At 43.3% G+C, this 17,306-nt stretch overlaps 1 protein-coding gene across 9 annotated transcripts in view; it reads left to right on the forward strand.

The window, feature by feature from the left end:
- The first annotated feature begins 748 nt into the window (after positions 1 to 748).
- LOC135916263 (uncharacterized) overlaps positions 749 to 17,306 on the forward strand; it is a 303,600-nt gene continuing 287,042 nt past the window's right edge. For 8 of the 9 annotated variants that reach the window (XM_070520999.1, XM_070521000.1, XM_070521001.1 and 5 more), the window contains exons 1-3: positions 2,216 to 2,317; positions 2,516 to 2,697; positions 13,502 to 13,672. The gene's annotated coding sequence lies outside the window, so the exon portion shown is untranslated. Of the gene's footprint in view, positions 881 to 2,215; positions 2,318 to 2,515; positions 2,698 to 13,501; positions 13,673 to 17,306 lie in introns of those variants that run through there. The other variant, XM_070520992.1, reaches the window with a different exon arrangement.

Consider the following 17,306-nt stretch of genomic DNA (forward strand, 5'->3'; position numbering starts at 1 on the left):
CTTAGTAACTCAGGGGACCAATTGCAAAGCATGCTCACTGACCTGGAGAAGCAAAGCAGAAGGGTGGGTCTAAAAATGAATCTGCAGAAAACTAAAGTAATGTTTAAGAGTCTCGAAAGAGAACTGCAGTTTACGATAGGTACCGATGCACTGGAAGTGGTAAGGGAATACATCTACTTAGGGCAGGTAGTGACCACGGATCCGGATCATGAGACCGAAATAATCAGAAGAATATGAAGGGGCTGGGATGCGTTTGGCAGGCATTCTCAAATCATAAACAGCAGGTTACCATTATCCTTCAAGAGAAAAGTGTATAACAGCTGCGTCCTACCAGTACTCACGTACGGGGCAGAAACCTGGAGGCTTACGAAAAGGGTTCTGCTTAAATTGAGGACGACGCAACGAGCTATGGAAAGAATAATAATGGGTGTAACGTTAAGGGATAGGTGAAGAGCAGATTGGGAGAGGTAACAAACGCGAGGTAATCACATGGTAGTTGTGACCGTGGTAGTTGGAGAAGTATGGGAGACGCCTTTGCCCTGCAGTAGGCGTAGCCATGCTGCTGCTGCTGATGATGATATTATTAATGCGGAAATGGTATATGGCTCATGATGCGGGAAATCCGGTGGCGTAGAGAGAGAGAGAATATTATTGTGCAGACCAAGAGGCGCTATTTTCTGCAGCCCTTGTTGGCGTTGTTGCAGGTGATACAAAAAGTCAAGTGGTCAAAGAAACGCGGGCATGTCACTGCTCGCGCATTCGTCTTCGTCTTCTAGAGCTGGCTGCGATGCCGCTCATCATGCCAGCGTTCCGACTCTGTCCCGCCCTCTGCGAAGGCACTGACGGCTCTGGTTCACTGCCAGTCGGTGCGGTGATTTCGGTGAGTTTTGTCGTGCATTTAGATAGACGAACCTTCGTTTCCGGCTTCTCGGTCAGTAGCTTCGCGCAGCTCCATTGGACGTCCGCGCAAGTATGCGAACGAGGCCGAGGCGCGTGATGCGAGAAATGATACAAGGCAATGTGAAAACTATACCATTTCGTTTCGTAAAACGAGTTGTCATCGGGAAGGTGTCGCCATGCTTTCGCATTCATCCACGTAAGGAGACCTAAGAGCCCATAGCTTTTTTTTTTGCGATAGAAATTAAACGGAGCCTGAAAACCCATTGGCGTCGTTACCGTTGTCGACGTCGTCGTGCTGCCCTGCTATCAACGGTGAATGCGCTACCTGTACGAGCGCCCCAATGACGCGCTGTGCGTTTGGATGCAGAAAAACGGTGAAGTGGACGCATTGTAAACGCTGCGCTCAGTCGGCTCGGCGGTGGAGCCAGGTTGGAGATAATCGAACTTAATGGAGAGCGGACGAATTTGTTTGGTCACTCTCTGCGCGAGGCCTTCTCAGTCCATGTGATCTGACCAGAGTAGTGTTGTTTTCCTTATGGGGCACTTGCGCTTCGAAACGCTTTATAGCTTTCGTGCGTCCTTTCTGAGTATAGTTCACATTAAATACTTGACAGAACCGATGATTTTGAATGATAGTAATGAATTAGGCGTTGTTCAGAGAGGCACGCTGAAGATGTTGATTATAAAACCGATAATGATAACGGTGATGATGATGATGATGATGATGATGATGATTGTGATGGTGATAAATGATTACAAAAAGTTGGCATTCGATACAACTTGGTGAAATGAGCGCTACGAAGACGCGGACGAAAGAACACATGTACGACAGACAAGGCGTTCTGTGTTCTTTCGTCCGCGTCTTCGTAGCGTTCATTTCATCAAGTATGCGTAACCAACTCACCCACATCAAGCTTCTGCTACTTCAGTCGATACAAACTCTAACTGACGTCGATCAAACGTCGTCGCTGCAACGAGGGCCCCGCAATAAAGCACACGATATACACACTCTACTCTCCCTTCCCAACTCGCCGAGGAAGGCTTCGTTTTTCATCGACTTCAACTGGACGTTGAATCACCTTCCAGCTTTTTATATTTGTTTTCATTTCTTCTGTTACTTCTTCATGGTTGACGTGTATATCGCATTGTTTTATTTGATTTACGCTTTTCATTTACATTTATATTTGTTTTTCTTCTCGTAATACCGTCTGATATTTGAATTAGCCCTCGTAGTGGGTGTGTGCCATTTTTGGAGGAAATTCTGAGCCGTCCCTGCTGCACGAGGACCACGCGCCCAGTCGCATCGGGTTTTCCGTGCTTGCACAGGAAGGAACGCTCGCCAGCCTGCCTGCGGTCTTACCTTTATGCTGCAGGGTTCCTCCTTTGGGCTGAGTACTTCTCGACGTTTCTAATTTCGGTTTGTTGTTGGCGCTTTCTTCTTGGAGTCCTTTTCCGCAGGGCCTTTCTGTGGTAGTTAGGCTAGCTTGTGTTACCTTTTCTTGTTTCTAAACAGATAACTTGCGAACCCTAACTTGGGAATTGGCGTTCGAGCTTTGTGATATTTATGTTTATATGTTTTCCTTTTGTCCGTCCTGATCTCAACTTAACTGTGCAGCCCAGTGTTTGAAGTATTATCCGGATGCAGAACCCGAAGACGCCAGATCAGTGGGCTTACCAAGGTGGCCACTGGACAACGGCGCCGAGGGCCATCGATTCAGTGGAGGTGAAATTGCGTGCTCATTGACGGCCGAAGCCAGCACTCAAGCATCTTCGAGGTCGTTATTTGATCCAAAAGCGGTGAGCGACTTCGCTTCTTCAGACTTAGCTCATCGGAAAGCCCGGTAAATTGGACTGACGCAACGCCTAGGATGCATACACATAATAATAATAATAATAATAATAATAATAATAATAATAATAATAATAATAATAATAATAATAATAATAAAACAGTCACTACGTTTCGTAGTGACTGTTTGTGCCTGGTCGCGTTGCCTTGCCCAGGCGTGTTGTTTGAGTGGATTGCGGGATGTTCTGACTCGTTTTGCTTTTTGTTCTACTTCTAAGTGGCGATGTCAAAATGAACCCCGGCCCATCAGTAGGTGATCAACTAGCAGCAATTTTGCAAAATGAAATGGACTCGTCATGCGAGCTCAAAGCTAAAGTAATAAGCTTAAGTAACAGACCAGCTGCAATTGAAAAGAAAATGGAAGTGTTTGCGCTGCCAGCTGAAAGGACTGAGGAATGTGAGCGTACTGTGCGCCATCTTCAGGGGGAAATTGCAACGCTACGGTGGAAAGTGGACGACCTTGAGAATTATAGCCGGTGTAACAATCTGATTATCTTTGGTGTAGATGAACCTGAATCCGAAAGAGACAGTTCGCTAAAGCAGACAGGTATGGGCGAAACCTTCGAACAAGCTTTGGGGCTCGAAGTGAGTAGTATTGAGAGGATCATTGTTTTGGAAAAAAAGCAGTCAAGAAAACACGACCGGTGATATTAAGGCTGTTTGATTTTAACTGAAAAGCACAGGTTGTCGAAAACGCCAAAAAATTGAAAGGCACGAAAATGTCCCTATCTGAGGATTACTGCGTTCGAATCCAGAGGATAAGAAAGTTGCTCTGGGCTACGGTCCAGGACAAAAAGCAGGAAAGGAAAGTATACCTTTGCCATGATAAGTTGATATTCAACAAGGAAGTGTACGTGTGGGACGAGGTCGAAAATCAGAGTTGTAAGGTGGCTAGTTTTCTTAGGAAACAGACAATGATGCCACTTCGAGTGTCCTGGTTGATTCAGCCGTCCAGATGGAAAGTCGAGTAGCCACTAGGCGCACAGGCGCCAACGCACCTAACTGACAAACCCGAACAGTTGTTCTATTACGGCTTGTATCCTTTAATGCCCAAAGTATTGTCAACAAGGTTACCGATATTGAAATCGCCCTTTTTGACCTCGATCCTGATATAGCATTGATTACCGAGACTTGGTTACATGCTGACGTCAAGAACAGTGAAATTGTGACACCGCCGTACTCAATGTTTAGATGTGATCGACAGACTCGTGGCGCTAGAATCGCGATTATGGTTGAAGAACACATAAAACCGTCCCCACTGCCAGGCATACCGGGCCATGAAAGTTTGTTCTGCAAGGCCGAATTTCTCGGTAATAGGCTCTTTATTGGTGCGGTGTACTCAATACTCACGTACGGGGCAGAAACCTGGAGCCTTACGAAAAGGGTTCTACTTAAATTTAGAACGACGCAACGAGCTATGGAAAGAAGAATGATGCGTGTAACTTCAAGGGTTAAGAAAAGAGCAGATTGGGTGAGGGAACAAGCTCGTGTGAATGACATCTTAGTTGAAATCAAGAAAAAGAAATGCGCATGGGCAGGACATGTGATGGGGAGGGAAGATAACCGATGGTCATTAAGGGTTACGGACTGTATTCCAAGGGAAGGGAAGCATAGCAGGGGGTGGCAGAAAGTTAGGTAGGTGGATGAGATTAAGAAGTTTGCAGGGACGACATGGCCACAATTAGTACATGACCGGGGTAGTTGGAGAAGTATGGGAGAGGCCTTTGCCCTGCAGTGGGCGTAACCAGGCTGATGACGATGATGATAATGGTGTGGTGTATCGGCCTCTGAATGCTGATATTGCTTTTCTTGAGGAGCTTTGCGACTATGTACAGCGCTTCAGGGGTGATCAAGCCAAATTCATTTTGGGAGGGGACTTCAACCTGCCTAACATTGATATTGATTGATTGGCCATTATGATAGCTACTGGCGGTCGTAACAAACACTCCTAATAATTTTAATCTTCACCTTGCGGGTTTTCGCAGAACTATTTGGTAAAACTCCGAATGAATAATAATTACTAGCTTTTTATGTGATGTGAACGAGACTGTTAATGCACTTACTAGATTTACTGCTACACCAAGCCACATTCTCAACCTATTATTTTAAACTCTACAATATAGTGTTCCAACGTCACTATTATGGGCGAAATCTCTGACCATTAACTCGTGTTTGCGACCATTCAATTAAAAAAAATAGCGGAAGCAAATAAGTACCCTATTTTTGTGAAAAACTGCAACCGAGCAGATGATACGAGTATCTTGGACTATTTAGCAATTAATTTCGACTGTTTCGGTGCTGGTGATAATGTAAATGTATTGTGGTCCAGGTTCAAGTCTATATGTTTGCACTGTTTAGATCGTTTTGTGCCGGACAAGGTTAATGGGAAAAAGAATAACCCTTGGATCACTGGACATATAATTCATGTTAAAAGAAAACTAAAGCGACTAAGGCGGTTGCCCCAGCAGCCGGTTTCCGGCATATCTGTCCTCCGTGCCGAATTGAAAAACAACATGAAGCAAGCGAAGGACTCTTCTTTCTTTGTTACAAGAACGAAATATTTAAAGGACGCGCCTAGTAAATATGGGGATTTCTAAGTGATGGCCAACCTAATTGCATATCACTGGTTGTTAACGGCTCCTATGTTACGGATGCAAGAAAGGTGGCCTATGAATGTAATAGGTATTGTCAATAAGTTCTTGCGCAGAGTGGTTACGATTTCGCCCCGGAACAAGAGAGGGCTGACTACATCATGAACAATCTGCATGTCTCTCAAGAAGGATTATTAAGCTTGCGAGTGAACCTTGATCTCAAAAAAGCAAGCAGTACTAATAACATACCCGCAGCGTTTCCTCTCCGTTATGCAGAACGGGTATCCCGCTACTTGTGTGTGATATTTAAAGCCTGACTATCCCAGTGTGTACTTCCATCTGACTGGAAAATCGCTCGCGTTAAACCTGTTTTTAAGTCAAATGATAATTCAAATCCGTCAAACTGCAGTCCAATATCCCGTATTTCAACATGTAAACTTTTAGAGCATCTGGGCTACAAACATATTATCTTGCTTTTACAAAATAACGAGCTTTTATCAGATGCGCAGCATGGATTTCGGTACAGACTATCTACAGTTACACAACCAACAAGGACTTGCCACTATATTTTTCTTGCAATCAACAATAGGGACCAGGTTGACGCAATCTTCCTGAATTTCGCCAAGGCGTTCGATAAAGTACCCCACAGTAAACTTTTTCAAAAACTTAGTAACATCGCAATCAATAGCCAACTTGTTAATTTTATTAAGCCTTATCTTGACAATCGTTTTCAGTATGTCCAAGTTGATAACGGCGTTACAGAACTTCTCCCAGTCACATCAGGCGTGCTCCAGGACTCCGTTCTGGGACCTATCCTTTTCTTATTTATGTTAATGATATTGCTAACGTTGTAGACCAGCATATAAAAATCTAACTCTTTGCAGATGACTGTGTCTTGTACACATTGGTTTGATCACCCGCCGACCAAACTCGACTTTATGATAATTTAACTAGTGTTGCCAATTGGTGTAAAGAATAGGGGATGGTTCTAAAAATTAATAAACGCGGTGTACTGCGTATATGTAACAAGACTACTTCCATGACGCACCCTTAGTATATAGAAAACACACCAATAAGGGAAGTACCGGCAATCAAGTACTTGGGAGTAACAAGCATGCGAACGCTAAGTTGGAACGACCACATAAATGACATATATAGTACCGCACTCTGAGACCTACGAGCCATCCGATGCAAGCTTTGCAACGTGCTACTCCAAGTTAAGCTGACGGCTTATAAAATTATTGTTAGGCCCAGCTTAGAGTATGCATCAAGTTTGTGGGACCCGCATATGAAACAGAATATTGCCAAGCTTGAGAAAATACGCAGGATCCCAGCAGGATTCATTTGTAATAGGTACAACAGAACTGACAGTGTCACAGAAATGATTAGTTTTTTTGGCCTCGAGTCCCTGCAGTCTAGGCGGGCCGAATCATAGTTGAAGCTTTTGTATTTCATGTATCATGATTTTTTACCAATTGATTTGTCTCCCTACATATCCCCTGTGTCTTGCGCCGACACTTGTTGCAATAATGGCATAGAGCTCGAACAGTATCGTACAAATACACTCTAAAAACAGTTTCCACCCTTTGGCGTGCCCCTTCTGCCACACAACAATAATTATCTGCCTTGATGCGTTTCCTTTCTTTAACGCTGCGAGCCCGGAACTTTCCAGTAACGATTGGCACGCGCGTTATCAGAAGGGGCACTCCAAAGGCTGTAAACTGTTCTATGCTTATATTCAATGTTTTTTTCTTTTATAGCATTGTATCTGCCCAATCCTGCTCGGACTGAAGAGAGTCTGCAGTAGTGTAAAATAAAAAGCAAATAAATAAAAAAATAAATCTACTTATCAATGAAACGCTTCTATAGTGCCCAAAAACAGCTAGTCTTTGTACTGGTCTACTTAGGAATTATTCCATGAGATAAATGTACAAACAAGACGTCCGCGGCAGACAGAACAATGCAAGATAGAGAAAGAAATAGGAGAAAAAGAAGAGGGAGCTAATGATACAACATGATTATCGGCATGTATACTAAACACAGCAAATGAACTATGACGTGTGTCGATACATGCAGAATGTTTAATATATGTTTTTTAGTGTCCAGCAGTAGGAGAGTATATATCAAGAATGCCGGGCAGAGAATGCAGAATGGTGCCTGCTTTACTTCTGGAGCGCGGAAAATTGCATATGGTTAAGAAGCTTTGGGAATGCATAATGCCATGGACAACTTTATAGAGGAACCAAAGATATGATTTAATAGGTCTTGATTTTAGGGGCGTGAGTTGAGGTATAAGTGTATGGTATAAGTGTAGTTGAGGTATAAGTGTATAAGTGTATGGTCGCAAAAACGGGGCTTGAATACAGAGATACGTTGTTTAGATGCGTTCAGTTAGGTCAGAATTGGATGTACGCGTTCCGGCCGAAACTACAGATGCATACTGTAGCAGTGGAAGCACACGTTAGAATATAACTTCAGAAGGGAAACAGGAGAGGGCAAACTCTGCGATGTAGGACAAACAATACTAAGAATGCGAATGTCACGTTGTTTCGTATATTTAGCATGGAAGAGGAAACTTAGCGTTTTGTCTGACTGCACACCAAGACCTTTCATTTCATCGACCTTGGGGGGTACAGCGTTCAGAAGGGTGCATGGAAATCGCGCATGGTGTGTTTTCCGGGTATAACCTAATACCACAGTTTTGGAGGCGTTTAAGGGTACCTAATTGGTTCTGCCTCCGTTTCAGAATGAAAAAAAAAACGTTTTTTTAGAGGCCGATGCACTCCTGAACACTGTTGACTGCTTTAAATAGCTTAGAGTGGTCAGCAGATCGGAGGATGGAGAGTGCCGAATTGGTTCGTTTATTACCAGTAGGAGAAAAAGGGCCACGAACAGATCCCTATGGAACTTCACTAGTGACCTCGTAGCGAACTGAGCTCCTTGTAATAATGCCGTTGCGGCACGTTTTAGTGCTTAGGTAATTTGATACTAGGGCAGTGATGAATGAAGGTATGTCCATTTGCGTAAACTCTGTAATTAGGAGATCATGGCAAAATACATAAGACGCTTTGCTTAGGTCATGGCAAAATGTGTCTAATGGTCCCTGTTATGTGCCACACTAGAAGCAGATGTCATAAATGTGAACAAGTTCGTTGTTCGGGAGCTGTCCGCTACGAAGCCATGCTTCTCATTCATTAAAATGTTCTTCTATAGCACTCGCAGAGAGCAGGGAAGCACTTTTGACGCAGCGAATAGGATAGATGTAGAGCTGTATTTAGCAACTGGACTTCCACCAACACTCGATTCGTGTACGGGAACTACCTGTGCATGCTACCACCCAAGCGCTAAGAAACCTGCTACACTTTCGGCAACTGTTGAAGATGGATGTAAAATAAGGGACAAGTATGCTACCGGGCCTCTTAGAATGTAATCAATCAATCAATCAATCAATCAATCAATCAATCAATCAATCAATCAATCAATCAATCAATCAATCAATCAATTGTGCTTATTAAAGTGACCAGGGACAACCTCGAGGTTCTTCGTGTTCGCGCACTCGGTGTAACAATACACAGAAAGAACAATGCAAATTCACACACACATACAAACATCCACATGCGCGCACATATACAGAATAATAATTTTGCGAATACAAACTTTAAGAGCATAAAATGTGTACACGAAGAGAGTACACAGTAAAAGTATAATAAAATTAATAATAATAATAATAATAATAATAATAATAATAATAATTGACACAATGCGAGTAAACTAGTAGTTCTATGGTGGGAGCACTAACGAACGATTTGAATAATTTCTGACAGCAATATTTGTTTTGCCGAAGAAAAACCAAGCAGTAGCATGTCTCTCATAATTTGTACTATGTCTGAACAGCAGGTGAGCTTTTGGAATGCAGGATCGTAGTAGTTGGCGCATTGATTTTCCTATGACACCCGCGGTTTCCGTTCGCTTTCTAGAGTGGTTAGGTTTCATAGAAGAATGCTTAAAAACTGAAGGAATACACCTCCAGCGCAGGCTTTCACCATAGCGTTCGCGAAATCAATACGGACGGACATAAAATTCCTGCAGAAGGCTTTGGGTAAATGCCCTTTGCGTCTTAACTTATTATCCCTGCAATGATTCAGAAAAAAAAACTGATTTTGTGATTCCAAGAATGACAGCTCACTTTCTTGCGAAGCTGTTTCTTTCGAGAAGATGCAGTAAAAATTTCTGCTGCCTGTTATTAACTCCCGCAGGTACCTTACCTCAGGTACCACAGATAATTCCTGGGCCAACGAGCCGGGGAATTATCAATGTATCAATTATTTTTACTTTGGCTTTCGAAACAGTAATGATGCACTTTTCAAAAACAAATTTCTGATAGCTTGTGTGCTATATTATGGGATATATGTGTCCGTATGCACTTCAATGAAGTCGAACGTTTATGTGGGCTTCTTAGCTGCTTCCACCGTAAATCTCCACGAAGCAGTTCCTTGCGGTAGGGAAGCATAAGTGAACATTGCAAATGTTGCAGCTGGTAAATACGCGGTTCTTGTGTTGAAACAAACAGTGTACCTATTTTGAGTGCGCGCTTTCGTAATTTGGTGCGTGGGAGCTCCTTGCCTTGCACACATTTTTATGCATTTGTATATCTTCTCAAGACTCGGGCTCCGCTCTCAGCTAAAAAAATTCTGTATGAACCTCTGTGACTGCTTGGCAGAACTGCAGCGATGTCAGAGTGGGCACAGTAGGCTCCTTTGTCTGCAGTTTGATGTACGTGTTGTAGACAATGTTTACTCCAATGTCAAGGAATTCAAAGAACACTCGACCGTACTGCATTATTTTTGGCTTTCAGTCCACTTTGTAAGTTACCTTTGAACTGACAGGGCATTATAGCTCGTAAGAAGGTTGACAAGTAGACAAGAGCGTAGGTTAGGGCGTGTTGGCATTCCACAACTGTGGTTTTTTAGCGCACGGTAAGGGACGAGGGACAATGGCAAGACAAGACGCGGACACAGCGCTATGTGTCCGCGTCTTGCCGCTGCCTCTCGTCCCTTTCCGTGCGCTAAAGAACCTCAAGTAGGCAAGCCTTGGTTTCTTCTGCCGATGCTATGAAGACGTTCCCGTTTTGCCCAACATACCGTATTCTTTGTTTTACAAGCATATTTACAGAGCTGTCTAACTTCATCAATACAGAAAAAAGTTTTGTTTGCACTGCAAAGTGCACTTTCTTTCCCTGCGTTTCAAGCTGGAATGAGCTGTGCTTCGCTGTGTTGTACGTCTTCTTCCGTTCGGTGACCCTATTACTGACTTCATACGTAGTTTTTGGGAGCAGTAATTGCGAGATTTTTGGCTGGCACACTCTCTCTTTCCCTTTTTCGATGTCTTTTAATATACTGGCTTCTCTAGATGTTCTTATCAAGTTCTACACCAACGTTGTCAGAATGTTTTGTGTCAAGCTGTAAAGCAGGCTCATTGTCGTTGTCATCAAACAAAATGTTATATAATCCGTTCTTCCGATACGAGGAGCTTGCGTTGTTTTCCTGTCATAATTGAGTAACATGAAGGCTTTTATATAAATTACACAGGCCACACATAAAGGTACAGACTATACAAACTTATTCATTTCAAGCAGCTATTAGAACACCAAGGTATCAACCCCAAGCGAGCGCTGCCAATTGGCATCCAGCATTCCGTCACGCTACACTGGGAGGCAAATGTTTCAGTGCCACTTTCTTCTTAAAAAAAGTATTTTCTACTCGTTTAAATTCAATATTGTTGGTTTGTTAGGGACCCTGTATCACTGCACTTTATATTCCGCACGTTATATCGTTCATTGATTAGAAAAATCTGCAAAACGTGTACTTAATTCGTCGACGGCAAGGCACCCCATTGTTGCGCCGCCCCACCAACGTTTCGTCAGTGTTTTGCCATAGAGTTGTCAACCGAAAGAAAATATTTCGCTAACGGAAACTGACTAGTTCCGTAAACGGTACTCAATAGGCTTGTAGGGGCAAAACATGTGCGTTTAGGTGTGTTTCAAATTCGGGGAAACGTGCGTCCCATGTACGTTAAGGGGTTAAGTCACATTGTAAAACGTTGCCCCTCTCTGATTGGTCCGTTGGAAACATTTTGCTTACCAAACAGCGCCTTAACAAGAGCTGAAAACAGCCAAGCCACCCGACCACTCCGGAAGCGACACCAACGTGTCGTGGGAGTGCCGGTGAAATCCGTCTCCACTCTTCGGATCAGCGACGAGCGCTCCGTCGCGAAGCCACAATCCACAATCCATCAGTGGTAAACTCAAACGCCCAACATTTTTTGTTTTGCCATGGAGCAAGAAAACGTGCTCCAGTTTGACCAGTGGAATTCACCATAAGGCTTAGTCATGGCTGGCTGCGTGTTTCCATGTAGCCGTGTTTTCTGTCTATGACACTTATTCTCCCTTTTACTACTACTATAACGTTGCGTTCATAGTGATGATAAAGCACGTTAGAACCGCTGTAACCAGTAAATTCGCCAAAAACCTCCATGTCCGCATTAACACCCCTCACTATATCACCTGGCCCGATTTCCTGAACCCATTATTATCGCACCTAATAAAATCAATCAATCAATCAGCCAAATAATTAGTCAAAAAGTAATAAATAATCCGTTACAGAATTAATTAGTCTATTGATTAATTGAATAATAATTCAAATAATTGATCAATTACTAAAAATTACTGAATAATAACTCAAATAATACTTCATAATTAATTATTCCCTTATTTCCTTGCGGCTATAGCTAGCTCTCCACAGGTAAATTACTTCAAGCACATCTTTCTTCTTCCCATGTGTGTCTAATTTATAGCGGCTCCTTGGCTGTATTTTTTGCCCTCTGCTACCTCATACTTCGCCTTATTAGCATGCCTGCACCTCGGCCTTTTCTTGATACGATCATTCTGTCGCACCCATCACAGATAAAATTGCCAATACTAGGCGGCTACTTCAACTCTCGTAGATGCGTTTCGGTCAACGCGCACAAGGGATTGACTTGGTCATTCAGCTGCCTTTAAATTTCGAGAGATTTATCCTGCTTGCGACCAGCCTGCATGTTTATGTAACTAATATTACCGTCTTTATATTTATCTTTTCTGCGCTTTTTCAAAACTCTGGTTGGTTTCATTCTGCTCCTTGCTTGTGTGTCGCTACATTCAATACGTAATCAAAATTACTGATTGCCATGTCTCAGTGCATTCGCCGCGCTCCCTTCACGCTGTTCTTATTCCTTATTCTTCCGTCCTTCTGATATGTCATCTGTTTCTTTAATATGAACTGTTCTTTCTATAATTACTCTCAATTTTGTTTTGCGTGTTATGTGGAATAATTTTCACTTGCGTATATTTTCGGCTATTTCTACTTACATTATGTTGTGTTTTACTTAGTTTCTGTTAGTTCACTTATTCATTCATACATAAGTTTTGTTCTTGGGCACGTCAAACAAACATTTCAGTTTTCGTATTGCATGAAACCTGCTCTTGTTTTCTGTCACAGCGAATATATTGCCCTTTAATATTTTTTACACTGCAGGCGTATGTATATCCGTAGCCATCCCGTATCTTACCGCTTTTTCGGGCCCAAACTGTCAACGTGTATCTTCTTTTCTATGCTCGCACAGAATCTTCCTTTTGAATTTGAGCGTATAAAACATGGGCCAGCGCATCACTGATTCGATCAATGCACCAAATTTCACGGTATTTACCACTCTGGCCGCTACCCAGTTTGATATCTAGACAAGGGCACATAAATTCGTCCTATAGATAGTTGCTGCCTGAATCCCTACGTCGTCATTTCTATATCTGACAGTATCCTCAACTTTTTATTGCGCGCGCTGTCGCAAAATTTATGCATTTACAACCAGCACAATTGGGTCGAGCTACAGATTGTCGGATTCTGTTTGTCGCCTTACAGAAACTATTATGTCTGCATTTTTTGTCTGCATTTTTTTTCGCTAGGCACACCAACAGCTCGGAACTACTTGGTCCTCAGCAGTTGTCGCAGATAAAACTGTAATGTGTGATAAGCGTGCAGTGGATGAAGCTTATGAGTTTATGGCGAAAACTGCTTGGTAAACCCATGAGAAAAATTTTGTTTACTTACGTTTTCTTCGTTCCTTACAGAAGCCGGCATTGTCATGTATGAGCCTCTTCTTCTCCCAACTGCCTTCTTTGATCTCCTCTGCAACGCGAATCAACTTAGGAGCCGATGAAAGCGGTGGAGGTTATATCGATCTTCATGTCATAATCCATCTAGACATTCCACCAACTAAAGTTACTGCCGCAAACCTAAAGGTATGTGCGAGATTCAGAGCTTTATTTTGCGCTACTCGTAATACATTGTTCTCAAATGCAGTACACAAGCACCGTACAAACGCAAATGACAACGTGCTTTCATTTGTTTTTGGTACCGTCTTGGTGCCATCTGGATGCGTCAGCAGACATTTTGCGTGCACACTGGTAAGCAAAAGCAACGCAGCCGTGCGAGGATATGGGATGGGTGGATGCCACGAGCTGCCACTTTGAAACGTGGCTGTGGGTTGCGCCACAGCTTTTTGTTTTGCTGAGTGTCTCACCTGTCTTACCGTCACGTAGCAGTGGCGGTATAGGACACAGTAGCAATACTGTGAATGACGAAACTAACTTTTATGGGATGAACCTGCGCCCACAAAAACAGGCTAAACTAAACCTGTCGGGGCGTCATTGCCACACAGATGACAGAAAGACAATAATCTCTAAACGTGCTTTTGACCCTTTTAGGCCGCTTGCTCAAGCGGCCGGCAATAACTCTCTTTCACGTCGGCTCCTATTGCGGCGACCCTTTGGCGCCCGTTGATCGGTGCTTTACCGAATCGAATAATGCCGCACCGGGACAGGGATCATCGAGCATATTCACCATCATGTCCCTTTTGGAAGAAGGAGAAAGAGGTTATTGCCGTAACAATAAAAGAGAAGATTTCATTTTTCGAAACGAGGAACAAGCTTTCAGTCTTACCTCTAGCAACTTATACCAATATAGCGCGGCAGGGGGCAGCACCACATCGGTCTCAGGAATCTATGGCGGTCACAGGCAGTGGTCCCGTAGCAAGTGAATCCACCTCCTTGGTGGCAGCAGCTGGTGCTGCTCCACCATCATCCAAGAGGCAGGCAGCTGTTCCGCGGGTCCCAACACTACACCAAACGCCAATGCCGGAGATGCGGGTCTCGGCGCCTGGCTTTCGACCCTCCAGCGCCTCGGAGAAGAAGATGGAGGTCGACGCGAAAACCCCGGCGTCATCGACGCCAAAGGAACAGCGTTCTCCTGAGCGCTCTAAGAAGAACAAACTCCTTGTAACTGTGTCGAAAAAGGGACAGATAACCTGAATGGTTACCGTCCATCAAACGTGTATTGTTCCCTATCGCATTGCGTCTTTAATTTTTAAGTTTACACACATCATTACATTTTCCATTTCACAACCATGGCTTTCATTGTACATTGTAATTGGAGAGGTCTTATACACAATATAGGTGACACCAAAGACGTATCAACACCTTTTCACCAGTTTCAGTGTGTCTTCAGGAAACGAATCTCGGTCCGAAAAATAGTCAAATTTTCAAAGGTTTGACCGTTGTTCGAAGGGACTGCTAATGTTCCAGCCGCTTCGTCAGGAGGAGTCGCTATAGTCGTGCAGAGCGGCACTCCTACTCGAAATGTCCAATTGAATACATCTTTCGAGGGCGTAACCGTCATCTTTCTGTCTGACGAAACCATCGCCATTTGCTCACGGTATATTACACCCCACACCCATTTTACTACTAAACACTTAGAAAATAGATCAGTTACCGGAGCCATTCGTTTTAGTAGGGGATTTTAATGGTCACTGTACTCTTTGGGGCATTGTCTAAACTGACCAAAGAGGGCAACTGGTCTAATATGTTATTCCGTCCAATGACATCTGCCTTTTAAACACAGGTGCACCGGCTACTTTTCGCAGACTTCTCGCTCTTTTAGTTGTTTAGATTTGGCTTCTTGCTCACCATCTCTTTTTAGGGATCTTAAATGCGAAGCCCTCGACACTTCATATGGTAGCGACCACATAGCAGTCATCAAACTCTTATCATCACCACGAACCTTCAACACAAGGCACCGCCGATAAGAATTACAGTTCGCTAACTGACCGTTTTTTATGGAGAACTCGAAATCGGAAGATGTCTTCACCAGAGCAAAGTGTTGACGAACTTAACAAAAATATCACAGGGGTTATTATCTCAGTGGCAGAAAAGACAATACGCCAGTCATCCTGTATTGTGCGCAAAAAGCTAAATCCCTGCTGGACAAATGGGTGTACTGAAGCCAAAGAAGAACAAAATAAGGCCTCGGGAATCGTACGGAGGTGCGCCACTTGTAGCAATCTTTTAAATTTGAAACAGGCCAAAGCCGAAGCATGATTTATCCGAAGAAAGGCAGAGAAATCGTCATGGCAAAATACATATCTTCAACCAATAGTACAGTCACATCAAAACGAATGTGGGAACAGGTGAGGAACCTAAAGGAGAGTACTAATCATACACAATACCACTATTTACATGTCGAGACAAACAAACAACACTACAGGACCAGGCCGACTCATTTGGTGAACACTTTTATAACGTCTCCAGCTCAGCAAACTACTCAAATGCATTCTTAAAATTTAAAGAGTCTGCCGAGAAAGAGATACTGCACACTACTGGGGCTTCAAAAGAAATTTATAATAACGTCCTTACATTACAAGAATTGAACAGAGTTCTCTCTTTCTGTCAAAAAACGGCAACAGGTCTAGAACTCGTCCACTACACAATGCTGGCGCACCTGTCTCAAGCATCCGTGGAGGCACTTAAATTTTCCGAAAAGATATGGGAGTCTGGGGTAATGCCTAGATAGCAAAAACGCCGTAGTAGTGCCTTTTCTAAAATCTGGTAAACCTGTAGCATCCCCTAGCGGCTATAGACCCATTGCATTAACGAGCTGTCTAGCCAAATCCTATGAGAGCAACATAAACACAAGCATCACGTTCATCCTTGGAACAAGAAGCCTGTCACCAACCTAAAACAACGTTTTACTAATCATTGTTGCGGACATGTTTACTCTTCCCCTGCTATCCCTGAACGATAGGGCTTCAAAGAGGCCAGAAGTGCCTAAATCGACCGCTGAGCAGATATCTTTACATTCTAATAAAATATGTTCCGTTGTTTCCCTAGCTTCACGACTGCAAGCACATGCTTCGTCTAGCTTGGTGTTTCGTGCTTTATAACTAAGCGCTCTAAAGCTCGTTAACCATCCTGATCCTGCATTGAAAAGTAAAGTCTTCCATTTAAATTAACCTCAATTGTTTATTTCCTCATTTTCGTTTTTCCTGTTAAAGAGGTTCTCATAGCAGGCTTCTTTTCCATTTGCCATTACCCACGAGGTTGTCTCAGCTTCTCTGACTTTATGCTTGACATTCTTTGTTGCCATGTTGCTCACCATGCCAATCGCATATTTGCTGGTAGGCTTATTAGTTATTTTCCTCCATTGTGAATCAATGTTTTTCCTGTAGAAGCATGTGATCACTGTCCCAGCCCATTTACTTTCTTCCATATTCCTTAGTCGCTCTTCACAATCAATGTTACTCTGAGCTTCCTCACTTCAAAACTAGTCCAGCCCATATCACCCTGCACAGCTTCATTTGTAGTTTTGCCGTGAGCATCCAATGGGAGATGTCCCACCGACCTTTGGTTCCTATCGAGTCCTGATTGTGCCCTTGACTACAAGCGAACAACCGCATTCAGTAATGTAAGTCTTGGAACGATTATTCCTTTCCACATACCCTGGAGCACCTCCTACATATTGTATCCCCATAGCGCTCTGTGTTTAAGGGGGCCGAATTTCTTTTCCCCTTTACTGTTATTGGTTTTCCTGTGTTTCCATATA

This window comes from Dermacentor albipictus, chromosome 6 (assembly GCF_038994185.2).
Source record: "Dermacentor albipictus isolate Rhodes 1998 colony chromosome 6, USDA_Dalb.pri_finalv2, whole genome shotgun sequence".
Taxonomy (NCBI): Eukaryota; Metazoa; Arthropoda; class Arachnida; order Ixodida; family Ixodidae; genus Dermacentor; species Dermacentor albipictus.